The sequence below is a fragment of the Caretta caretta genome, chromosome 2 (assembly GCF_965140235.1).
Source record: "Caretta caretta isolate rCarCar2 chromosome 2, rCarCar1.hap1, whole genome shotgun sequence".
NCBI classification, from domain to species: domain Eukaryota; kingdom Metazoa; phylum Chordata; order Testudines; family Cheloniidae; genus Caretta; species Caretta caretta.
In genome coordinates, this window is record NC_134207.1 from 142330556 (window position 1) to 142356834 (window position 26279).

Sequence of the window (26279 nt, forward strand, 5' to 3'; positions counted from 1 at the left end):
GTGGACTTAAGAGAGCCAAATAAAGCTTTTGTGATTGACAGCCATCCTTTTCCTCACATAGAAGAAGTATTTGCAGAACTTTGTGGAGCAAAGACGTTTTCTACTCTTGATTTGCAGAGTGCATACCACCAGGTTATGTTGCATGAAGATAGCAGAGACCTCACAGCATTTATTACGCATGAGGGACTATTTCGTTTTAAACGTGTTCCATATGTTCTCGCATCTGCCCCAAATGCCTTTCAAAAAATGATGTCATTGATTCTGAAGAATCCACATGGAGTTCAGTGCTATCTGGATGATATTATCATGTTTGGAAATACTTCCGAGGAGCATGACAATAACCTGCAGTCTGTAGTAAACTGCATCAGCACAGCAGGCCTCCAGCTCAATAGGTCCAAATGCAAATTTAGACAAACTGAACTCTCCTTTCTGGGGCATACAATTTCACGGGCTGGACTCAAACCTGATCCAGATCATATCCTGGCAATTTCAAATGCTCCTCCTCCAACAGATTTGCAAACCTTACGTTCCTTCTTGGGTCTTATCTCCTGGTATGCAAAATTCATTCCCAATGATGATTCTGTCATTGAACCATTACGGGAATTACTATGGAGAAGTTCAACCTTAGCGTGGACAACGGATGCACAAACTAGTTTTGAAATGGTGAAAGACTTGATTGTACATAGTCCAGTATTTGCATTATTCAGTCCTGCATTGCCCACAATTGTAACTACTGATGCTTCTGATTATGGACTTGGGGCTGTTCTCACACAACTGCGTGAGGACAACGCAGAGAGGACTGTTGCATTTGCTTCAAGGACGCTAATGCTGAGAGAAAATATTCTACAGTCGAAAAAGAAGCACTTGCTTGTGTCTGGGCTACTGAAAAATGGAGAACTTACCTGTGGGGCCGCATGTTCAAGTTGCGCACAGACCACAGCCCTTTGACGACGTTGCTCACCACGAAAGGATTGGGAAGAGCAGGATACCGTATTGCTCAATCGTCCACAAGACTACTTTCTTTCAATCATGAACTGGAATATAAGCCTGGAAACCAAAATGTGTTTGCTGATTGCCTTTCTTGCCTACCTTTGCCTTCACCAGATGGTGCACTGGAGGATGAGGATGTAGTGGTTGCACTTATTACAAGCACTCTCACTGCAGTTACAAGAGAACAATTTCAAACTGCTTGTTCAGCATGTCCAATTCAACAAAAACTATGGGAATTTCTGACAAACAGATGGCCTACTCACCCTAAAAACCTTGACCCAGGTTTGCTGCCTTATTTTAGAGTTTGGGATGAACTTTCTTTGTTTAATGGCTGTGTGCTACAAGGTACACACTGGCTCCTTGTGCCAGAAGAATTACACCTGGCACATGATACTCATCAAGGAATTGTCAGAACCAAACAATGACTACGGGATCTGTATTGGTGGCCAGGGATGGACTCTCAAACTGAAGCACTCATAAAATCCTGTGTCACTTGCCAAATGCATGATAAGACAACAGTGACATGTACCACTGCATTACAGCTTGTTCCTCTTCCTGAATCTGCATGGGAAAAAGTGGTGATTGACATTTGTAGGACCCTTTGATACTGCTCCAATTGACTGCCGTTATGCCATTACTTTAATAGACTATTTCAGTAAATGGCCTGAGGTAGCGTTTACATCACAAATCTCTTCTGCTACAGTAATTAAGTTCCTCTCTTCAGTTTTTAGCAGGGAAGGTAACCCCAAAGAACTGATTTCAGATAATGGTAGTCAATTTACTTCCCTGGAGTTTGAAACTTTTCTAGCACAGAGGAACATTTTACACAGAAGGTCATCCCTATCTTACCCTCCAGCCAATGGCGAAATCGAATGGTTTAACAGAAGTTTGAAAGAGTTTGCAAACGGCTAAACTAGAAGGGCGATTGTAGATACCCTTCACTACTGATTTCTTGCAAGCATACCAGGCTACATGACATGCCACAATGCAAAGATCACCCGCAGAGTTGCTGCATGGGAAACAGATGAATACTAAACTGAACATTGCTGGATTGTTAAAGGCATGACCTGATGCCCCAAATGAGGATGATAGAAAAACAGTTGAACAGAACCAAGCAAAGTCTAAGGCTTTCACAGACAAGTGGCGGGGTGCTAAGGAACCAAAGTTTGAGTGTGGTTCCTTTGTTAGAATATGAAAACCTGGACTTTTATGCAAAGGGGAACATAAATTCACAGCTCCTCTTAAAATCATAGAGAAGAAGGGACCTTACACCTACTGACTTTCCGATGGGTGGGTATGGAATGCTTCTTATCTTGCACCTGCCTATGCACCAAGAGGAGATTATGCCAACACCCAGTCTGCATTGGATGACTTCACCATACTACAAATACAACAGACATTGCACTGGAATCGGGGCTTGAGAGATGGCCTGTCAGACCCAGTCTCTGGATTAGAGACTATGTTATGTAGTATCTAGTGTTTTCAGTGTAATATTTCTGCCAACAATATAGTGTCTTGTTTCATATTTGTTCCTGTGGTTAGAACAATAATGTTTATTTTAATTGGGAGAGTTTCTTAAGAGAGGAGGGAATGTGGTGTTTAGATGTTGCTTGTAATTATTAGAATTGGGAGCACTGGCTGTTGGGAGTCTGAAAGGACAGGAAACAGGAAGGAGGGGGGAGGAGTTGAGAGGCTGGGAGAAAGCTACAGAGGGTACAGCAGCAGCAGCTTGGTAAAGAGGTTTCCACTTTGTTTTCAAAGTCCTTTTGAAGCTTGTTAGTGCCTTGCCTGGTTGATACAACAATGGGGCTCCAGTCCACAGACCTTATAAACCACAACAATTGCCTTGGTATATTCTGCAGCTGAATATTGTGCACCAGTGTGGTCTCATAGCAGTCACACTAAACTCCTTGACTTCAGATACTTGAAAGGCTGCCATAAAAAAAGATGGAGACATTTTTTTCTCTTTTACTACAGAGGGCAGGACAAGAGGCAATGGGTTCAAACTACAACATATCTGATTTAGATTAAATCTCAGGAAAAACTTTCTAACTGTAAGAACAGTAGGATGATGGAACAGACTGCCTTAGGAGGTTGTGGAAGTTTTTTTTTATTGGAGGTTTTCAAAAGGAGGCTGGATAGCCACCTGTCCTGGATGGTTTAGACACAACAAATCCTGTGTCTGGGCAATGGGTTAGACTAGGTGAATGTTGCAGTCCCTTCTAACCCTATGGTTCTACGATTCTAGTTCTCTGCTTAAGAATGTGGGGTCTGTGGTCTGTCTGCTGACATTACAGATATATAGATTTATTTCAAAAAGTGGCTCTAAAGTAAATGCACTGCCAAACTTTCTGGTACATTGTCAATAGCAGATGCGTGGTTGAGACTGAGACCTTTGAGACATGTACCTTTTTGTCCTACATGACTGTAAAGTATCAGGTACACTGTTAGTATTAAATAATAGTGAATATTTAGAGGAATATAGGCTACAAAGGCTAACAGTGGGAGCACAGAATTTGGCTATTCCCAGGATACTGCTTTGCTATGGGCCCATCCTGAATTGGACTAACTTGAATAAAATAGATAACAGGTCGGGTTTTCAGAGGTGTTCAGCACTAGCTTAGTTAAAGTCAATTGGAGCAAAGTTAGGCCTATGCTGAGCACATTTGAAAATCCCACCCATTGTGTCTAATAACAGATATGTCCCTATTACTTTTCTCTTAGAAAACATTTAAAATGAAACATTTACATAGCAAGATTCTCTTTTTCTGCTGTACTTAAATAATTAAGAGTTGGAGGCAAAAGACTGGAGGTGTTTTTAGAATGAAATGAGGGACAGTTGTCTGGCTTCTATGTCTATGTTTTGGCATCAAAATGTTAATGCAGCTGGCAAGTCAAAATGTTTTCAACTGGCTTCTGATGACTGAAATTGGCTTGAGCTCACAACCCATCAGTCTTCCTTCATTTACCCTTCCTGGAGACCAGCAGTATTGATTTTATAACAAGTAACGCTTGGTATCGTCAAACCCAGTTGCAAAGAGGCTGAATGATTGCTGTAACACAACAGATTATGCTTTCCACAGAATTTTGCTTTCATTTATAATCCTATTGAAAAAAATCACTAAGACTTGTTGATTTCTCTAATGCTTTAATTTTGGTTACAAGGGAGGGAGAAAATAGAGAAGGGAGAGGGGAAGAAAGAAAAGAGGGAGAAAATAAAGAACATGGCATATGTTAGGTAATTAATTTCTGGGAAATAGAATGTATCCTTAATGGCATTTTAATTAGATATGGTGAGGCACTCCAACCTTAACTACTGGATGTTCTTTCTCCATAGTATCTGAGCACCTTTTGAATATTTTCAGCATCGTGTTTGTGGAGGTCTCTTTTTTTTTTTTAATGGCAGTCCCAGAAAATCATAGAATACCATTGCAATTTTATTTAGATTCCCATGGCACCTAAAGGCAGCAGTCAGACACAGAAGCAGTAGAGCCCCACTGTGCTAGCCATTGTACAGACACATACAAAGGTACAGTTAATTACTTCTAAGATATGACGTCTACCATAGGCAGTGGGTATAATAGGCAAGGGTGGTTGCATGGCCACTGGTTGCATGGTTTGCAGGGAAGTTTTGATTATTATTATGCCCCATGCGGGTTCCGGGGTGGCTGAGGAGGTGGTATGTGCTGCTCAGCTTCCTGGGTTCATCAGTCATCTCCCTGGATTCCACTTAGTCAAAAGCACAGGTCACTACTATATATTCTTCACTTGATCACTTTGCAACAGTGAGAATTCAGTCCCTAGGGTCCGGTGAAGAATATAACAGTATTTAAAGCTTCCATTGTGTTTTATCTGTAGACCTCATAGGTGGCAGGTGGAGCCCCCCTTTGGGGAGGCTAGCTCCCCGGCCCCACCCCTTCCACCCGAGCCCCCCCCCCAACCATGGCCAGAGCCCTGAGGGTCTCAGGAGGGGGTGCTCCAGCCAGACTAGGGCTCCTCTGGTGGTGGAGGGACTTGGGGCTCCAGTTGGCCTGGGGGCTCTCTGGCCACAGGGGGGAGGAGCTTCTCTGGGTGGGGTGCCTCAGAGCTCTGGGCACGGTGGGGTGGGTCTTGGGTGGAAGAGGTGGGGCCAGAGGGGCTAGCCTTTCTGAAGGTGGGCTCCACCTGCTGCCTACGAGGTCTATAGATAAAAACACAATATAAGCTTTAAATATTGTTATATTCTTCAGACCTGAGAGACTGAATTCCCACTGTTGCAAAGTGATCAGGCAAAAAATATACAGTAGTGACCTGTGCTTTTGAATGAGTGATCTGTGTTGCAGATCTGAGAGAAGACTTTAATTGTAGAACTAGAAGAGATAATTCCAAGTTTTGTCTTTATCATTTCACTGACAAACCCAAAGCAGTATTTGACCACTGTGTAAATTTTTCCTCACTGAATTCCCCAATCTATTTGTGTTTATTATTTCTTTCTTAAACCCATTCTTAAAGAGATCCCAAAGGGCTATTTAACCTGTGATTAACGCAATCGTAAATTGGTGCATGTTCACACTGTGTCTCTTTAACAGTTAAAGTGTACTGCAGAAAATCAGTAAATGCTATGGTTATTTACATATACATTATTTTTCTTCCAATTATAAGATCTTTGTTGTTATTATTAATATTAATATAGAACATTTCATTGGTCGATCTCAAACTGCTTTACAAAGGAGGTCAATTATCATTGACCCTGTTTTACAAGATAGCTTCTAAGCAGCATTAGCAAACTGTATCCAGCAGATAATTTCTTTTTCAAGTGTATTTTCTCAGAGCTTGTGAGTGAATTTAGTGCTTATGAAAATGAGTGCAAAGGCTACAAACTTCAGGCAGGCATAATGCAGATAGTTGCTAGGCATGATTCCTTACTGCCCTTCAGACAGCCTAGATCTATGTGTTAAAGATCTGAGGTGAAATCCTGGCCCTATTGAAATTAACGGCAGCTTTGTTCTTGATTTCAATGGGGCCAGATTTTCAAGCCTTGTCTTTATGTAAATAAATGCATATATGGCAATGTACCTGAGATACATCAAAGATATTTTCCTCCTCTGGACAGATGGCTTAAATTCTCTCATAACTTTCCATCACAACTTCAATAACCACCACCTGTCCATTAAACTCTCTCTGGAACACTCCCCCACTAACATAAACTTCCTGGACCCCACGATCAGCTTCAACAGTGGATCCTTACAGACAACTATGTACAAGAAACTCATAGATCACTAGACTTACCTTCACAGATCTAGTTACCACTCCAAACACACCAAGAAATCTGTTATCTACAACCAGGCCCTCAGATACCACAGAATATGCTCCAAGGAGAAAGTCGAGGCTATCCACCTTAACGCACTCAAAACTGCCTCCACCACACAAGGACACTCCACCGGAGAAGTAGATCACATCATAGAATGGGCCACCCAAATATCCCAAGAGATCCTGCTTCAAAGCAGAAATAAAATCCCCTCTGACTGCACAGTTGTTACCTATCACCCCACACTGTAACCCATCTGAGGTATCATCAGACAACAACCATCCATACTCGATGGGGACCCAATCTCAAAGAAATCTTTCCTGAATTCCCACTCCTGGCCTTCAAACAACCCCCTAAACTCTCCAAGCTCATCATCAGAAGCAAACTCCCCACAGACCAGGACACACCAACTCAAAGTGGCCCCAGAACAATAGATGCAAAACCTGCAGACATGTCTCCACTGCTGTGATGATCAATACTTTCCACAACATACCTTTCAAAATCCATGGGCCCTACACATGCCTATCACAACATGTGGTGTATCTCATGCACTAAATGCCCCAATAACAGTAATGTGGGTGAAAACAATCACTATACTCTTGAAAGAACACACAGGAAAATGATAAAAGACAAAAACATCCTATCACCTGTGGGTGAACACTTTCCACACAGCGATCACTCTATACCTGACCTATCAGTCCTCATTCTCAAAAGAAACCTACGCAACACTTTTGAAAGACATGCCTGGAGATTAAATATATAACTAAACACTGAAAATCATGAACTGAACAGAGACACTGGATTTATGGCTCATTACAACAATCTGTGACCCACTAACCTCCTTTTTTGTCCTATGACTGCAAAGCTGTTAACGGGCCACCCTACCTTGAATGGTCCCTTAGAATATGTGCTACCTACTTATGCTAAACAATCTGTTCTACCTTTCATTTAGTTGTGACACTCTGAATACCTTTCCCAGACCTGAAGAAGAGCTCTGTGTGGCTCGAAAGCTCTCTCACCAACAGAAGGGGCCAAATAAAAGATAATACCTCAGCCACCTTGTCTCTCTAATATCCTGGGACCGCCAGAGCTACAACTGCACTGCATATATGGCAGATAGGTAGCCTTCCTACACAGATTAAGGCTGGCATTGTCAAAGGAGCCTAAGAGTGTTGGTGTCCAAATCCCATTGAAGTTCAATGAGATTTAGGCAGCTAACTCCTTAAAATCCTCTGATAATCTCAAACTAGAAACAAAATACATATGACCTGTTCCTGCTCCCACTAAAGTCAATCGGAGTGTTGCCATCCATTTAAAAAAGATCTTATGGAATTAGCAAATTGTGCAGGTATCTCTGGTAATCAGCTTGTATGTATTCTCTGCTACAACTCCATCTGCCTGCTGACCCTGGAAGTGTCAGTCATTACATTTTCAGTAAAAATGTTTGGGAGTTATATTAATCTTCTCATTTGCTCAACTGCTATGAAAAAAATTAAACTGTCAACAGCATTTTGTCAGGTCAGACAAACATTTGGACCCAATAATGCACTAAAGTAAACATTAAAAACACGGAACGTTCCTCTTCCAGTTTGCACTTATTTCTGCCTCTGTCAAGGTTCCTCCCCCACTCTGAACTCTAGGGTACAGATGTGGGGACCTGCATTAAAACCTCCTAAGCTTACTTTTACCAGCTTAGGTTAAAACTTCCCCAAGGTACAAATTAATTTTATCCTTTGTCCTTGGAACATCCACTGCCACCACCAAACTCTAACTGGGTTTACTGGGAAACGTAGTTTGGACACGTCTTTCCCCCCAAAATCCTCCCAACCCTTGCACCCCACTTCCTGGGAAAGGTTTGGTAAAAATCCTCTCCAATTTGCATAGGTGACCACAGACCCAAACCCTTGGATCTGAGAACAATGAAAAAGCATTCAGTTTTCTTACAAGAAGACTTTTAATAGAAATAGAAGTAAAGGAATCACCCCTGTAAACTCAGGATGGTAGATACCTTACAGGGTAATTAGATTCAAAACATAGAGAATCCCTCTAGGCAAAACCTTATGTTACAAAAAAGACACACAGACAGAAATAGTCATTCTATTCAGCACAATTCTTTTCTCAGCCATTTAAAGAAATCATAATCTAACGCATACCTAGCTAGATTACTTACTAAAAATTCTAAGACTCCATTCCTGTTCTATCCCCGGCAAAAGCAGCATACCAACAGACACAGACCCTTTGTTTCTCTCCCTCCTCCCAGCTTTTGAAAGTATCTTGTCTCCTCATTGGTTATTTTGGTCAGGTGCCAGCGAGGTTACCTTTAGCTTCTTAACCCTTTACAGGTGAGCATTTTTCCTCTGGCCAGGAGGGATTTTAAAGGGGTTTACCCTTCCCTTTATATTTATGACAGCCTCAAATAACAGAATCAATTTTTTTCTTTCCAAAGAACTATTAGTGTGAATAGCTTAGAAAACAATGGTTAACACATATGTGCCAGAATTTTTAAACATGAGTGCATAGTGTTAGGTACCTGAATCCACAATTAGGTACATAAATGGACTGCCTGATTTTCAGAGGTGCTGAGCCCTAAGCAGCTCCCATTCACAGGGGAACAGAGCTGCGTGTGCTCAGTATCTCTGAATCCTGGCCACTTATTTAGGTTCCTAGATGTGGTTGTCTGTCTAACTGCATTTAGCCGTATGGAGTGGAAATCTATCAACTGCATGAAAAAACTTGTACAGATACAGACAGACATCATCTTCCTTTCCAAATGCAAACAGATGGACATCGTACCAAAAGGACTGAAGGTAAAAAATCCATTGCAATCTACATACCACACAGACTATGCTGACAGCTTGTGCCACATGCTCTCAAAGAAACTGTGGAACCACCTGATCAACATCCTCTACAGCAAACAGGGAAAGATAAAGAATGAGCTCTCAAAAATGGATACTCTCATAAAAAACCAACCTTCCACACAAACTTCCTCGTGGCTGGACTTTACTAAAACTAGACAAGCCATTTACAACACACACTTTGCTTCTCTACAAAAGAGAAAGGACACTAAACTTTCTAAACTACTACATGCCACAAGGGGCCACAGCAATGGTTCCCTCAACCCACCCAGCAATATCGTTAACCTATCCAACTATACTCTTAGCCCAGCAGAAGCAGCTGTCCTATCTCGGGGCCTCTCCTTCTGCCCCTCCATCCCCACGAACATGATACAGTTCTGTGGTAACCTAGAATCCTATTTTCGACATCTCCGACTCAAGGAATATTTCCAACACACCTCTGAACAACATACTAATCCACAGAGACCTCCCTACCAACACTACAAAAAGAAGGATTCTAGGTGGACTCCTCCTGAAGGTCGAGACAGCAGACTGGACTTCTACATAGAGTGCTTCCGCCGACATGCACAGGCTGAAATTGTGGAAAAGCAGCATCACTTGCCCCACAACCTCAGCCGTGCAGAACACAATGCCATCCACAGCCTCAGAAACAACTCTGACATCATAATAAAAAAGGCTGACAAAGGAGGTGCTGTTGTCGTCATGAATAGGTCGGAATATGAACAAGAGGCTGCTCGGCAGCTCTCCAACACCACTTTCTACAAGCCATTACCCTATGATCCCACTGAGAGTTACCAAAAGCAACTACAGCATTTGCTCAAGAAACTCCCTGAAAAAGCACAAGATCAAATCCGCACAGACACATCCCTGGAACCCTCACCTGGGATATTCTATCTACTACCCAAGATCCATAAACCTGGAAATCCTGGGCGCCCCATCATCTCAGGCATTGGCACCCTGACAGCAGGATTGTCTGGCTATGTAGACTCTCTCCTCAGGCCCTACGCTACCAACACTCCCAGCTACCTTCGAGACACCACTGAGTTCCTGAGGAAACTACAGTCCATCGGTGATCTTCCTGATAACACCATCCTGGCCACTATGGATGTAGAAGCCCTCTACACCAATATTCCACACAAAGATTGACTACAAGCCGTCAAGAACACTATCCCCGATAATATCACGGCTAACCTGGTGGCTGAACTTTGTGACTTCATCCTTACCCATAACTATTTTACATTTGGGAACAATGTATACCTTCAAATCAGCGGCACTGCTATGGGTACCCGCATGGCCCCACAGTATGCCAACATTTTTATGGCTGACATAGAACAACGCTTCCTCAGTTCTCGTCCCCTAACGCCCCTACTCTACTTGCGCTATATTGATGACATCTTCATCATCTGGACCCATGGAAAAGAAGCCCTTGAGGAATTCCACCATGATTTCAACAATTTTTCCATCCCACCATCAACCTCAGCCTGGTCCAGTCCACACAAGAGATCCACTTGCTGGACGCTACAGTGCTAATAAACGATGGTCACATAAACACCACCCTATACCGGAAACCTACTGACCACTATTCCTACCTACATGCCTCCAGCTTTCACCCTGACCACACCACACGATCCATTGTCTACAGCCAAGCTCTGCGATACAACCACATTTGCTCCAACCCCTCAGACAGAGACAAACACCTACAAGATCTCTATCAAGCATTCTTACAACTACAATACCCACCTGCGGAAGTGAAGAAACAGACTGATAGAGCCAGAAAAGTTCCCAGAAGTCACCTACTACAGGACAGGCCTAACAAAGAAAATAACAGAACGCCACTAGCCGTCACCTTCAGCCCCCAACTAAAACCCCTCCAATGCATTATCAAGGACCTACAACCTATCCTGAAGGACGACCCATCACTCTCACAAATCTTGGGAGACAGGCCAGTCCTTGCCTACAGACAGCCCCCCAACCTGAAGCAAATACTCACCAGCAACCACATACCACACAACAGAACCACTAATCCAGGAACCTATCCTTGCAACAAAGCCCGTTGCCAACTGTGCCCACATATCTATTCAGGGGACACCATCACAGGGCCTAATAACATCAGCCACACTATCAGAGGCTCGTTCACCTGCACATCTACCAATGTGATATATGCCATCATGTGCCAGCAATGCCCCTCTGCCATGTACATTGGTCAAACTGGACAGTCTCTACGTAAAAGAATAAATGGACACAAATCAGATGTCAAGAATGATAACATTCATAAACCAGTCGGAGAACACTTCAATCTCTCTGGTCACGCGATTACAGACATGAAAGTTGCGATATTACAACAGAAAAACTTCAAAACCAGATTCCAGCGAGAGATTGCTGAATTGGAATTCGTTTGCAAATTGGATACAATTAACTTAAGCTTGAATAGAGACTGGGAGTGGCTAAGTCATTATGCAAGGTAACCTATTTTCCCTTGTTTTTTCCTAACCCCCCCCCCCTCCCCATTCCTCAGACGTTCTTGTTAAACCCTGAATTTGTGCTGGAAATGGCTCACCTTGATTATCACACACATTGTAAGGAGAGTGATCACTCTAGATAAGCTATTACCAACAGGAGAGAGGGTTTGTTGGGGATGGTGGGGAGAAAACCTGGATTTGTTCTGGAAATGGCCCAGCTTGATTTTCATACACATTGTAAAGAGAGTGATCACTTTTGATAAGTTTCAGAGTAACAGCCGTGTTAGTCTGTATTCGCAGACTAACCTTGATTATCATGCCTGCCTTGATTATCATGCACATTGTGTAGAGAGTTGTCACTTTGGATGGGCTATTACCAGCAGGAGAGTGAGTTTGTGTGTGGGGGGGGTGGAGGGTGAGAAAACTTGGATTTGTGCTGGATATGGCCCAACTTGATGATCACTTTAGATAAGCTATTACCAGCAGGACAGTGGGGTGGGAGGAGGTATTGTTTTATGATCTCTGTGTGTACATAAAGTCTGCTGCAGTTTCCACGATACGCATCCGATGAAGTGAGCTGTAGCTCACGAAAGCTCATGCTCAAATAAATTGGTTAGTCTTCTAAGGTGCCACAAGTACCTTTTCTTTTTGTCTAACTTTAGGAACTTGTGTGAAAACTACCTGGCCCTTCACTCCCGTGCTTCACAAATCTGAAAAAAAGTGAAATCGGGAGAAGCACCCAAATGGTCACATCTTCAGAGAAAATAAGTTGATAAGCATTTTTTTTAATTTCCCCCCCTGCTTTTCCACTGCATTTTGGTAATGTTGACAAATCATTGCTCTGTGCTATTGTCATTAGATGTATTGAATTCTGAATATTCATTGAGTATAAACTTGCTGTAGTGAGGAGGTGTGGCCTCCCTCAGAGGCAGATGTGGAGGGATGGCCACAGCATACCACCTGGTGGGTGGAACCAGGTAGCCATTGCCTCACCCGCTGGAAGCAGAGGGGTGGGACAGAATGGGGAAGTATAAAACCCAGGCTCTGGAGCTTACTTAGCAGGGAGCCACTGAAAGAGACAGACACATCCTGCTAGCTGCTTGAGCCCGACCCCGACCCCGACCCCAGCCATTCTGAGGACACATCCAAGTGGTTGGAGCTGCCAGTTGACCATCACGCTGAGGAGCTGCTGGAGCTGCCAATGCACTGGCCATCTACCCTGGGGAGACATCGGACAACCACCACACTGAGGTATCTGCCAAGGGGAGAGTAGGAAGTAGCCCTGGGGAGCCAGATGACTGTCTGGCTGCTTGAAACACAGTCAGCATGTTGCAGCTGGAATCCCCTCTGACCCAGTGGCAGACCATTCTGCCACTGTTAAGACCCTGGGCTGGGACCTGATGGAGTTGGGTGGGCCCATGTCCCCCTACACCTGTCACCCCTTCCCAGAGGTGGCAGTTCTCCCACTCCTTAGGCTGAGAAGCCGGCTTTCATTGCCCACCCCCACCAGAGGCCCTAGACTGCTTCGGGCGCTCACCTCAGCCTGAGTCTCTAGACTGCTTTGGGGTTTATAGGCTGCCACGGCTCTGCCTTGTTTACAGGCCGGAGCCCTAACTATTTGCCACCCTGCCCTTCTTGAGGGCCTGGGCTTATAGACTGCTACAGCTTGGCCTTGACTGCAGGGCAGAGCCCTGACTGTTGCCCTGCCCTGCTTGAGGGCTGGGGCCTATAGACTGCCGCTAATTCCCCCCTCTTTTGAGATTAACCCTGCAGATCAGACTGCGAGGAGGTGTGGCATCCCTGAGAGGCAGATGTGGGGGACAGCCACACCAGCTTACACTTGCTTTATACTAGTAAATTCAATAAAATTAAAATGTCTCAAAAGTCCAATTAAAAAAGTTTTCGGTTTAAAATTTTTATACTATCTATTTTATTTATGAGATTTGTATTGTAACAAATTTTGATGAAATAATAGCGAGCTCTCTATATAACAATCACTACTGGTGCTAGCATTTTTCATATTGCCTGAAAGCATAAGCTTGATCTATGGAAAACCTTTTCCTTTGACAGTTTTGCCTTCTTACTTAGTAGTTTCACTGGAATTTTTGCAAATTAGGTTCACCCATTTAATAGGTTTAATCTGTTAATTGCTCTGAAGGCCATTGCGTTTTTTTCTCTTTCCCCACCTCCCTTTTACTGTCTGTAAAATGGGGATATTAATATTTACCTACCTCATAGTATGATCAGGACTCAATTTTTCCATGTGTGTCTGGTCAGGTGGTTGTGACCTTTTCTATTTGATGCTGATCTCACTGCCAAAATCCATGATGTTATCACTTTGAGACTGGGGCAGTGTAGTGTGTTCCACATGGGTAAAGCCTAAAATCCAGTTGGAAATTGAAACCAGTGCAAAATGTGGCAGAATTCATGTTAAGCGGGTTATCCCACTGCTAACCAGCACGTGACTCCAGTGGTCCATGATCTGTACTGGCTGCTTGCTGGCCTGCTGGGGGAGTTTAAAGCATTTGTTTTGAACGGTGGAGCCCTGGTTTCAGTGTACTTGAGAGACTGTGTCTCTCCTTGTGCCATACAACTACAGTTACAAGCAGTGGAGGTGCTCAGGTTAAAAGAGTGGGAGATTGTTGGAAGGCTTTTCTCCCCAGGGTCCTCAACTTTGGAATTCATAATCACCTTTGGTTCAAAACAGTGCTAGCTTTTTACCTTCAGGGAATGCTGCATGGCCTATCTCTTTGCACCAACTTTTAAGGAAGAAAGCAGGTATTTGGGGGTTTATGCTGGAGTTGAGGGTTTTTTTATATTATGTTTTTGTTGACTTTCTTTTGTGTTGACAGATTTTTGGGGTGACAGATTTTTTCTGTTATGTGACAATTGTAGAGTCAGAGAATTAGTCACTTTCTTCTAACTGAACAAAGAATATTATTATAATCAAGAAAATAGCATTATCCCTAAAGCACCTGCGTGTTACTCTCTGCTACTAGAGCTTCTAACTAGACTCTTCTCAATCCTCAACCATATGTGATATTCTATGCAAATTATTTAATTAGCTAACATGCATTTTTGAAAATAGTTTGCAATTATTAACAGTGCGATTAATTTTTTTAATCGTGATTAATTTTTTGTAATTGCTTGACAGCCCTACTTTGTTTTGTTTTTTGTTTACTTGAAATCAATTTGTCATACATTTAAACTAAACTGAACAAAGACACTTTGAAATCAAAATAAGAGTGTCCAGTTAACTTAAATTGGTGTAACTTTTCACATGTGGACATGTGTGACAGAATCTAGCCCTACGTAGGTAGGCTTTTTTTTTTTTTTTAAGATTAAAATAGGTGGGCAACTCTGCAAGATAGAAAGGGATAGTGCAGAGGCACCCAAAAAATGCATTCCAAATCTTTTATTTTTAAATAAAATATTTATTTTATATTTAAATCTAAATAATAGATTTAAATTAGGGCTGTCAAATGATTAAAAAAATCAATCATTATTAATTACAAGATTTAAAAAGTCTTGATTAGTCACAATTTTAATTGCACTGTTAAGAATAGAATAGCATATATTTAAATATTTTGGTGTTGTCTACATTTTCAAACACATTGATTTCAATTACAACGCAGAATACCAAGTGTACAGTGCTCACTTTATATTATTTATTACAAATATTTGCACTGTAAAAAACAAACAAAAGAAATAGTATTTTTCAATTCACCTCATACAAATACTGTAGTGCAGTCCCTGGCCCCTATAGGCACCCCTCCCTCAGTGCCCTGCTCCCATGGGATCCCCAGCAGTCCATTGCCTCTGGGCCCCACTGGCTCCCCAACCCTCCATGACCTCCGGCCTCATTGCCCCCCTGCCCCAGCGCTTAATTTGTATTGAGAGAGGTGCTGGGGCTCAGCCCCCACACAAATTCAGCTCTGAAGGCAATGCCGCTATCAGCAGCAGCACAGAAGTAAGGGTGGCATGGTATATAGTGTATTGCCACTCTTACTTCTGTGCTGCTGCAACTCACAGTGCCTGGCACTCGGCCTGCGGCTCAAGGTAGGCTCTCACATGGGGGCTGCGTCTTGCTGAAGCCCATGGCCATTCTGCAGCTCTCTGGTCACTCCTGGATCACCAGAAGAACCATTTCAGATTTTGGTTTGGTGTGAGAGAACATGTCTGTGTGTTGGGGACGTGATGTCTCTTTAAGCAGAGCACTCAGAAGCCTGGGTGCTTTTTCAGCCAGCAGTAACTGCTATCGGCAGCACTCACTCCTGAGTGAGCAGCAGCAGCTGGCCAGCTCCCCCTGTTCCCTGACCGCAGCTCAGTGGCAACAGGGTATACAGGCCAGGAGAGGGCGACACCTTGACATCAGGCTGACATCAGGCTGGGGAGTGGGGCAGTTTGGCCTGGGGCGGCTCCATGGGGGTGGGGAGCCACCGAGTCCTGTCTCCAGAGGTGTGGGATTTATGCTTGTTAAAAAACCAAAAAACATTAATTTGTTTTTAGTGAATTGAATGCATTAACTGAGATTAATTGACAGCCCTAATTTAAATCCATGACAATTTTTCAATAAAGATTGGAAGTTTTTCTAAAAGCTATGCTCAAGGAATTATTTTGAGGAAGTTCTGTGGCTGGTGCTATACAGCAGGTCAGACTAGATGATCACAGCAGTCCTTTCTGGCCTTAAAATCTATGAATAAATGTAATAAGACCATGCCTTAGGTCTCTAACTTTTTTAATTTAAACAAAATCTTCTCACTTCTTTTTAGAGAGCACAGATATAATCAGTTTCTCTTACTGCGATTCATAATAGAAGTTCAGTAGCTGTGTTTCTTCAAGTCACTGTTTATTCTCACCCCAACTTTGTTCTTCATCTCTAAGATGTCAGTTCAGGAAAGTGGCTGAAATGAAAGAGAAACAAACACACACAAACACAAATCATTTGATTGAAGAGACAAATTCCAAAATATTGCTTTTTCCCTAGAAAATATGAAGGTGAATCAGGAAATGGATGGTCTTTTCAAGTCACATGAATCAGTACCCCAGGATTCATCATTTTCACCAGATTTCTTTTAACAGTTATATAAAAATGTATTAACTATCCTAGCTATCATAGATGTTTTAAAATGAAAAATAAGAAGTAATTATTAAAGTGAATTTCAAGAACATATTAATATCCATTTCATGTAGTTGTGTTGAAAATGCCAGCTTAATGGTATGTGTCAGGATTCACAAAGATGTAATACAAAATTATTTATGAAGAACCTTATTTATGAAGAACCCACCATGTGCGGTAGAGCTGGTTTAAAAAAATTCAGACAATTTATCATTTTGGTCAAACTTTCAGATTTTTCAGAAAACAATTACCATCCTATAAATTGGTTGAAAAACAGCAAAAACAAACATTTAGTCAAATATTTTTGTCAAATTTTTGAAAATGTTCAACCAGCAATATTGTGCAGCAATCTGACCTTTCACCTATGGTGTAGAGCAGCTCAATAGTATGAGAGGCAGCAAGGCCTAGTGCAGGGGTGGGAAAACTACAGCCCACAGGCCAGATCCGGTCCACAGGCTTCCGCTGGGGAGCAGGGTATGGAGCTTGCTCCACTCTGGTGCTCCAGCCGGGGTGCAGTCGGGGGCTATACCACCTGGCTCGGCCCTGCTCTGGCACTCTAGCTGGGGTGCTGGGTTGAGGGCTACACCATGTGGCTCCCAGAAGCAGCCGCATGGCCCCTCTCCGAGGGTTGGGGGCCGCTCCATACATAGGAGCCGGAGAAGGGACATGCCACTACTTCTGGGAGCTTCTTGAGGTAAGCACTGTTCGGAACCTGCACCCCTGAGCCTCTCCCCACGCCCAACCCCCTGCCCCAGTTGTGATCCCCCTCCTTCTCTCCAAACCCCTTGATCCCAGCCCAGAGCACTCTTCTGCACTCCAAACCTCTCATCTCCATCCCCACCACAGAGCCCACACCCCCATCTGGAACCTGCACCCCTTCCCGCACCCCTGATCCCCCTCTCACCCTCTGAACCACGCGGTCCTAGCCCAGAGCACCTTCCTACACACCAAACTCCTCATTCCCAGCCTCACTCCAGAGCCTGCATCCCCAAACAGAGCCCTCACCCCAACCCCAATTTTGTGAGCATTCATGGCCCGCCATACAATTTCTATTCCCCGATGTGGCCCTCAGGCCAAAAAGTTTGCCCACCCCTGAACTAGTGGCTGTTTGGGCTATAAGGCACCTTACTACTGTGATGGGTTGGATCAGAGAAATCCCCTTGGGGTTGCCATCTAATGTGCCAAGACTACTTCTGCCCCTGCTTTCCCTGCCAGCTTGGGACTCCAGCACCCTATCTTGCTGAGCCAGACATGCCAGTCAGCTCCAACACAGACCCAGGGTCTGAACCATGTGCCCCAAAGCTGCAGACTTAACTGAAAGCAACTTAAGAAATGTTCCTGTCTTTGACACTCAGATGCCCAACTCCCAATGGTAACCAAACCCCAAATAAATCCATTTTAGCCTGTATAAAGCTTATACAGGGTAAACTCATAAATTGTTCACCCTCTATAACACTAATAGAGAGATATGCAGAGCTGTTTGCCCCCCCAGCTATTAATACATATTCTGGGTTAATTAATAAGTAAAAAGTGATTTTATTAAATACAGAAAGTAGGATTTAAGTGGTTCCAAGTAGTAACAGACAGAACAAACTCAATTACCAAGCAAAATAAAATAGAACATGCAAGTCTATGTCTAAGAAAACTCAATACACATAAAACCTCATCCCTAGAGGAATTCCAGTAAGCTTCCTTTTACAGACTAGTCTCCTTCTAGTCTGGGTCCAGCAATCACTCTCACTCCCTGCAGTTACTGTCCTTTGTTCCAGTTTCTTTCCGGTATCCTTGGGGGTGGAGAGGCTCTCTCTTTAGCCAGCTGAAGACAAAATGGAGGGGTCTCTCACAGGCTTAAATAGACTTTCTCTTTGGGATGGAGACCCCCTCCTCTCTCCTATGCAAAGTCCAGCTACAAGATGGAGTTTTGGAGACACATGGGCAAGTCACATGTCCATGCATGACTCAGAACTTAGAGGTAGCAGCTATGCTCACATGCTAGCTTGAACGTCCTCATGTAGACTTCTTATGTGGATTGGAGCCTCCCAAGATCCATTGTCCCTTAAGTGCTTCTTGATTGGGCATTTAATTCGCACATTCCTTTCTCAAGCAGCTGACCAAATGCTTTACAAAGGCCTTAAAAATCAAGCAGTACACAGGCAATATTCATAACTTCGAATACAAATAGCATTAATAGATTCAGTAGATCATAACCTTTACATAGATGTTACATGGCGTATGTAGCCTAAAACATATTCCAGTTATGTCATATATATATATATATATTGTGACAAAGTTCCTCCTCTACCTTGGTGGGTCTTGCGCTTATTGGAGGATTTGCTCGCCTCGGAGATTGACGGCAGCCCGCAGTTTGGCTGTTTTCGTGAACCCACAGTCCAGGTCACCTCCTCCGGTATCAAGTAGGGAGTTGTGGGGGGAATGGAGGGATGGGGGAACCTGGGCCTGCCCTCTACTCCGGGTTCCCGCCCAGGGCCCTGTGGATTGCAGCTGTCTACAGTGGCTCCTGTAACAGCTGCGTGACAACTACAACTCCCTGGGCTATTTCCCATGGCCTCCTCCCAACACCTTCTTTATTCTCACCACAAGATCTTCCTCCTGATGACTGATAATGCTTGAACTTCTCAGTCTTCCAGTAGTATGCCTTCTCACTCTCAGCTTTTTGCGCCTCTTGCTCCCAGCTCCTCGCATGCACACCACAAACTGAAGTGAGCTCCTTTTTAAACCCAGGTGCCCTGATCAGCCTGCCTGTTTTAATAGATTCTGGCAGCTTCTGGATTGGCTGCGGATGTTCTAATCAGCCTGTCTGCCTTAATTGTTTCCAGAAAGTTCCAGATTGTTTTGGAATCTTCCCTATTACCTTACACAGGGAAAAGGGACCTACTTAGCCTGCTCTCCTGCTGCTGCCCTCTGGCCTAGACTTTCCTTGCTTTTTGCCCCTGCTTTCTGCTTCTCCCCCGACTGGGCCAGATGCTCTGCCCCCTTTCTTTTCTTTTTGTTGTTTTTTTTTTTCTTCTCTGCTGTTGCTAGAGTGCTGGCCAGCTGCCGGCTGGCTGTTAGCCCCCCGCCCCGCCCGCCCTCAGACGCTGCTGCCGCTCCAGCTGAAACAACCCCCCGAGAGAAGGGGGGCCTGCCGGCCTGCTTCTCGGAGGGCGGGAGTGGAAGGACCCAGCCCCCAGACCCAGTAGCTTGCCATTTGTTTGTGGACCCATATTTGGCCGAGAGGACTTTTATCATCTGCTCCGGCATCCCTGGAATGTTGTAGCTGCAAAAAAGAAAGCCGGGAACAGAGGAGGAAAAAGCAGTCTACTGGAGGAACACCGCCCGGGGAATCTACAAATCGCCATGGAGGGGGCCTAAGACTGAGTAACTTTCAAACTGTGCTCTCGAGTGGGGGGAGGCCTTGACTGTGTCTTAACTGTGTTTGTAGGGACACAGGGGGTGTGGCATGGAGCTGCCCCCTGATCCATCTGTGTCCTCCCAACCCCACACTACGATCTTCACCCCCTGCACACCACCAACTTTGCTGGCTGTCTAACATCTGCCTCTGGACTCAGCTGCTCACCCTGATTCCACCGGATGGGCCAGAAGCACCAGCCAACCAAAGAGGACTCTCTGGACAAGCATACGGTGGTTCATGTACCCCCCCACCCCACCCTGAACTGTCCAACCCACAGCTTGTCCCTTTCTACCTGACCCCAACTCCTGTTAACCACCTGCCACTGCCCCCGCTGGGGCATCGGCAATGGAGGGCACTCCGCCGCTGCCATGCCCATCGCCTACCCAGACTCTAGGGAAGCCCCCCCAGCCGGCGGGAAAGGCCAGGGCAAGAAGAAGGGGAAGGGCCTCGCTAAAACCACCGGGCCCTCCATGGCAGGGGCCACCCCCACTGCTGTGGCCCCACCACTGACCACGGCGTCCTTCCCCGCTGCCTCCTCCACCAGCTCTGCGGGTGTCCCTCCCTCAGCCCCCAGGACGTATGCCTGGGTGGCAGCAGCCCCCCCGCCAGCCGCCTCGTCATCTCTCCCGCCCACCGCCTCCGCCACCATCAATAGCGGCCGGGCCCCCTTTCTCACCATGACAAGGAAGCACAGTGTCCGATGCCTCCTGGTGCCCGCCTCGTCCTACACGGAGACCTACGTGCGGGCGTTGGTGAGGGTGGTGGGGCACTCGGCCATAGTGGCGACCTCCAAAATGGACGGGAAGGTCGTCTTCTTCTTAGCATTAGAGGCTGCCGCCCAGAAAGTGGTGGAGAGGGGCCTGGCGGTGTGAGGGTGTTTGTCCCCCTAGAGCCGCTGGTGGACCTGGGCGTCTGCCTGGTCATGACCTCTGTCCCTTGTTTTCTCCCCAGTGCTGCCCTGCTACCTGCCCTTTCCACTCTGGGGAAACCTGTTTCTGTCATCAGCCCTCTCCTGTTGGGCTGCAAGGACCCCACCCTCCGTCACATCTTTTCCTTCCGCCAGCAAGTGCAACTTTTACTGCTGTCGGTGGCGTGTGACGGAGTGGTGCTTGAAGGGTCCTTCCTAGTCCCCCACCAGGGGGCCCACTACTGGGTGTACTTTTCCACGGGGGAGGCCTGGTGCTACCTCTGCTGGGCGTCGGGGCATGTTCGGAGGGACTGCCCCTTAGCCTGGCAAGAAGGGGCACCTAGAATCCCCGAGACCCGGCAGGACATCGGCCCCGTCATTGCTGATGCCCCTAGCCGCTCAGTACTCGAACCCGCCCCCCCCCTTCTTCGGACCACCGCTACTCCCGCTCAGGCCCAAGGGGCACCTCCCCTACAATGCCCAGACGAGCGGGAGAGCCCCGCCCTCGCTGCTGACAATCTAGCAGGGCCTATGGAGGAGGCTGTGGCGGAGATACCATCAGGCATGGGAGAGAGCCTGCCCCAGGGAGAATCCTCCCTCCCCTATGCTGCCCCACCGTTCCACCCCAAGTCCCTGAGCCATCGCCTTTATCCCCTGACACGACCCCTGCTAACCAGCCCCCAGATGATGCCATGGAGGGCTGCGCCCTAGTCCAGGGGAAGCGAGGCAAGCGGAAGGCTCGAGCTCTGTCTCATCTACCCAAGGCCGAGGCCCCCCGGAAGACCAGGAAGGGGGGCACCAATGCCAAACCTTCCGCTTTGCCCACGAGTGTGTCCCATCCACCGGTGCCAGCCGGGAAAGACGCGGCAGCACCGGAGGGTAGTGTCTCCCCTCCACGGGAGACCCTCCCCTCCGAGACCCTCGAGGAAGCCCCTACTGTCCTGACACTACCCGAAGCCCCCGTGAACCCCGAGGCAACCGTCGTGGCGGGTGCCGGCGGCGAGTACCCCGGGGCGGCGGAAAGTGTCCTCTCCTCCATGTTCGAGGAGATTGAGGCCTTAGATCTGACCCTGGTCGCCCAGGGAGAGGACGACCTTTTGCCAGCAAATCTCGATCTGGGTGACCTCACTCCACCCCTCTTTTCCCCATGCTACCTCCACTTAACTGCTGCTTCCGCTCCCACCTCCGAGGAGCCCCTTGACTCCTCCACCAACCCAGCCGCTGATGGCACCCCGCTGACGACCACCGAGCCTGCTCAGGTGACAGCCGGCGCCACGCGGCCGGGACACGACTCGCCAGGGGCACCCCGCGTTGGTGCGGAGCAATCGACTTCCTTCTCGGGAGGGGGCCCTACAGAAGATAATCCACCTCCTGATGCTGTGGCTGCTAAATCCACCACAGAGCGCGCACCCAGTGTCACTGAGAGCTCCCTCCCCACCCCCTTAACCTTGAGCCTGATCGGGAGGTGCCACCATCCAGCTGCTTGCCTCCCGAAACCCAGAACCTCGCCTCTGCCTCTGTCCCTGCCCCTATCCAATTTACCTCCTGCAATGTCATTGCCACCTCTGGGGCTGTCTCCTTCCCTTTCCCAACTGATGACCCCCAGGGAGTGACCTTTGTGTTCTCCTGCCCTGACCCATTAGGAGCTGCTATTTTCCCTCCACCGCCCCCTATCGCCCCAGAGCTTGAGGCGGGCCTAGAAGCTCCAGCCCATAAGGCACCTCGTCGGGGGTCCGCACCCTGCTTGTCCGTTTTAGTAGACCACAGGGCTGCACCAAGGGCCCCGCCGGGGAACAACCGGGAAACTGTAACCCCACCCCCCCTGAGCTGCAAGGAGAGCTGCGGAAGTTTTTAGAGGATGTCCATGGCTCGCGCAACAAGGTACAACTTGCTCTCCAGCGATGGGGGGACTTTTCTCAAATCCTCCGGGCCACAAGGGCCCTCATGGGGTAAGGTAAAGGGACGGGGAAGCAAGATGCCGCGGCCTACTGGTAGGTCCGTGTCTTCCGTGAACAATTACTCGCCTACAGGATGGGTCACGGACTGCTGCACGGCCCGTTGGGAGATGCGAGCGTCCCTGCCAGTGAGGACCCCCCCCCCCGTGACACCTCTCACCATCGCAACATTGAACACCCGGGGTTGTAGGATGGCTCTCCGCAGGTCCCAGGTGCTCTCCTTCCTTCGGGAGGGAGGGTACTCTGTGGTTTTCCTGCAGCAGACCCATACGGACCCAACCGCTGAAGACAGTTGACGACTGGAGTGGGGGGACAGGGTCTACTTTAGCCATGCCACGGTTCGACAGGCAGGAGTGGCAACCGAGGTGCTAGGGGTCGCTGAGGCCGTGCCAGATTGCCTGCTGCATCTCTGGTCCGGATGGAGGGGCTCGTGGTTAACCTCGTTAACGTCTATACCCCGACATCAGGCCCGGAGCGGCTGCAATTCTACCAGTGGGCGTCTGCCTTCCTCGGCATCTTAGATTCTCATGAGTGCCTGGTTCTGGGAGGGGACTTTAATACTACCCTCGAGGAACAGGACCGCTCGGGGACCGAGCAGAGCCCGGCAGCCGCGGACACCCTCTGGGAGATAGTTGAACATCACTCCCTAGTGGACATCTGGCGCGACCACCACCCGGATGACACTTCCACGTTCACCTTTGTCTGGGTGGAAGCCCGTCGGTCGAGCCACTCCCGGTTGGACCGCATTTATTTTTCACGCTTCCATCTCTCAAGAGCCCACTCTTCCAGCATTCGGCTGGCCAGATTTTCTGACCATAATCTAGCCACCGTGACAGCCTCCCTCTGTGCGGAGAGGCCGGGGCCGGCCTACTGGCATTTTAACAACAGCCTGTTGGAGGATGAGGGCTTTGTGACGTCCTTCCGGGAATTCTGGCTGGCCTGGCGAGGGCAGCGGTGTGCCTTTCCCTCGGCGCGGTGATGGTGGGACCTGGGGAAGGTGCACGCCAGAATTTTCTGCCGCGACTACGCCCAGGGTACCAGCCGACGGAGAAATGCGGTGATAGAGCAGTTGGAACGGGAGGTCTTAGAGCTGGAGAGGCGTCTGGCCACCAGCCCCGAGGACCCGCTCCTCTGTGGAGCGTGCCGGGAGAAGCGGGAGGAGCTCTGGGCCCTCGAGGACCATCGGGCCCGGGGCGCCTTTGTTTGATCCCACATCCGCTTTCTTCGGGAGATGGATCGTGGCTCCTGCTTCTTCTATGTCCTGGAGAAAATGAGGGGGGCCAAGAAACACATCACCTGCCTCCTGGCAGAAGATGGCACCCCCCTCACGGAACTGGTGGAGATGTGCGGGAGGGCCTGAGCCTTCTATGCAAGTCTTTTCTCCCCGGATCTGACCAACCCTGGCACTTGCAGAGTGCTCTGGGAGGAGCTTCCTACGGTCAGCGTGAGCGACCGAGACCGGCTAGAGTTGCTTCTCACTCTGGCCGAGTTCTCGGAAGCCCTCCGTCATATGCCCACTAATAAGTCTCCAGGTATGGACGGGCTGACCATGGAGTTCTACCGTGTGTTTTGGGATGTCCTCGGCCCAGACCTAGTCACCCTCTGGGCCAAGTCTCTGCAGAGCGGGGTCCTCCCTCTTTCGTGCAGGCGAGCTGTGGTCGCCTTACTGCCGAAGAAGGGGGACCTCCGCAGTTTATGAAATTGGCGTCCCGTCTCGCTTCTCAGCATGGACTACAAAACAGTAGCGAAAGCAATCTTGCTGCGGCTAGGGTCTGTGCTGGCGGACATGATCAACCCAGACCAGACTTACACCGTCCCGGACCGCAGTATCTTTGATAACCTATTTCTGGTTCGGGACCTTTTGGACCTCGGGCTTAGAGATGGTCTGCCGTTCGCCCTCCTGTCCCTAGATCAGGAGAAGGCTTTCGATAGGGTGAACCACGGGTACCTCTTGAGCACTCTGTGGGCGTTTGGCTTCGGACCCCAGTTTGTGGGTTTTCTCCGGGTGCTGTACGCTTCTGCAGAGTATCTGGTTAAGCTCAACTGGACCCTGACCGAACCGGTCAACTTCGGGCAAGGAGTATGGCAGGTATGCCCCCTCTCAGGCCAGCTGTACGCTCTGGCGATTGAGCCCTTCCTCTGTCTCCTCCGCAGGAAGTTGACAGGTTTGGTGCTATGGGAGCCGGAGCTGCGGCTGGTCCTGTCGGCGTACGCTGATGACGTGCTCCTCGTGGTCCAGGACCCGGGTGACTTGGCGTGGGTGGAGGCTTGCCAGGCCATCTATTGGGCAGCCTCCTCCGCCCAGGTCAACTGGGTCAAGAGCTCTGGCTTGGCGGTAGGAGACTGGCGGCAGGCGAGCTCCCTCCCACCCGTGCTTCAGACCGTCCGGTGGAGCGCGGGTCCGCGGTTCAGACTGTCCGCTGCTCTACCTCGGCGTTTACCTTTCTGCCACGTATCCCTCTCCGCCGGAGAACTGGGAAAATTTAGAGGGCGGGGTGATAGAGCGGCTCCGGAAATGGATGGGACTACTCCGATGTCTCTCCCTCTGAGGGAGAGCGCTGGTGCTTAATCAACTAGTCCTGTCCATGCTCTGGTACCGGCTCAACACCCTGGTCCTGGCCCCGGATTTCCTGACCAACCTCCAGACATCGATTCTGGGGTTCTTTTGGTCAGGAATGCACTGGGCCCCTGTAGGGGTTCTTCATCTACCCCTGAAGGAAGGAGGACAGGGCCTGAAGTGTCTGCACACTCAGGTCCGCGTCTTCCGCCTCCAGGCCTCACAGAGGCTTCTTTATGGTGCAGGCAGTTCGGCGTGGAGCATACTGGCGCATGCCATCCAGTGCTGCATCTGAGGGCTCCGATATGACCAGCAGCTCTTTTATCTCTGTCCAGGAGGTCTTCCGCGAGACCTCTCTGGGCTGCCGGTCTTCTACTTGGACCTCCTCCAGACTTGGAAACTGTTTTTAACAACCAGGTCTGTGGCGGCCACCGAGGGGGCAGATGTCCTCGCAGAGCCCCTGCTATACAACCCCCAGCTCTGTGTGCAGGTGGCAGAGTCCCGCTCGATGCACCAAAGCTTGATCCTGGCAGAAGTCACGAGAGTCGGAGACCTCCTGGACTACGACCGGGGAGACTGGCTGGATCCCCTGACGCTCGCTCGATGCATGGGGCTCTCCAGATCTTGTACGCCCCGGCGCGTACTTCAGGAGGTGAAGGCCGCTTTGCCGTCCGCTGCTAGAGCTTACCTCGATCGGGTCCTGCTCGAGGGCACGCCCTGCCCACCCTCTACCCCAGG

At 48.0% G+C, this 26279-nt stretch overlaps 1 long non-coding RNA gene and 1 other non-coding gene across 2 annotated transcripts in view; both read right to left on the reverse strand.

Annotated features, from left to right (window-relative positions):
* The window catches only part of LOC142071115 (uncharacterized), a 92515-nt gene that overhangs the window by 50406 nt on the left and 15830 nt on the right, over positions 1 to 26279 (reverse strand). The window contains exon 2 of the long non-coding RNA XR_012667095.1: positions 16393 to 16495. This is a non-coding gene — a long non-coding RNA (uncharacterized LOC142071115). The remainder of the gene's footprint in view (positions 1 to 16392; positions 16496 to 26279) is intronic.
* On the reverse strand, positions 16589 to 16657 carry LOC125633122 (small nucleolar RNA SNORD123). Its single transcript, XR_007355509.1, has one exon. It is a non-coding gene; the product is annotated as a small nucleolar RNA SNORD123 (small nucleolar RNA).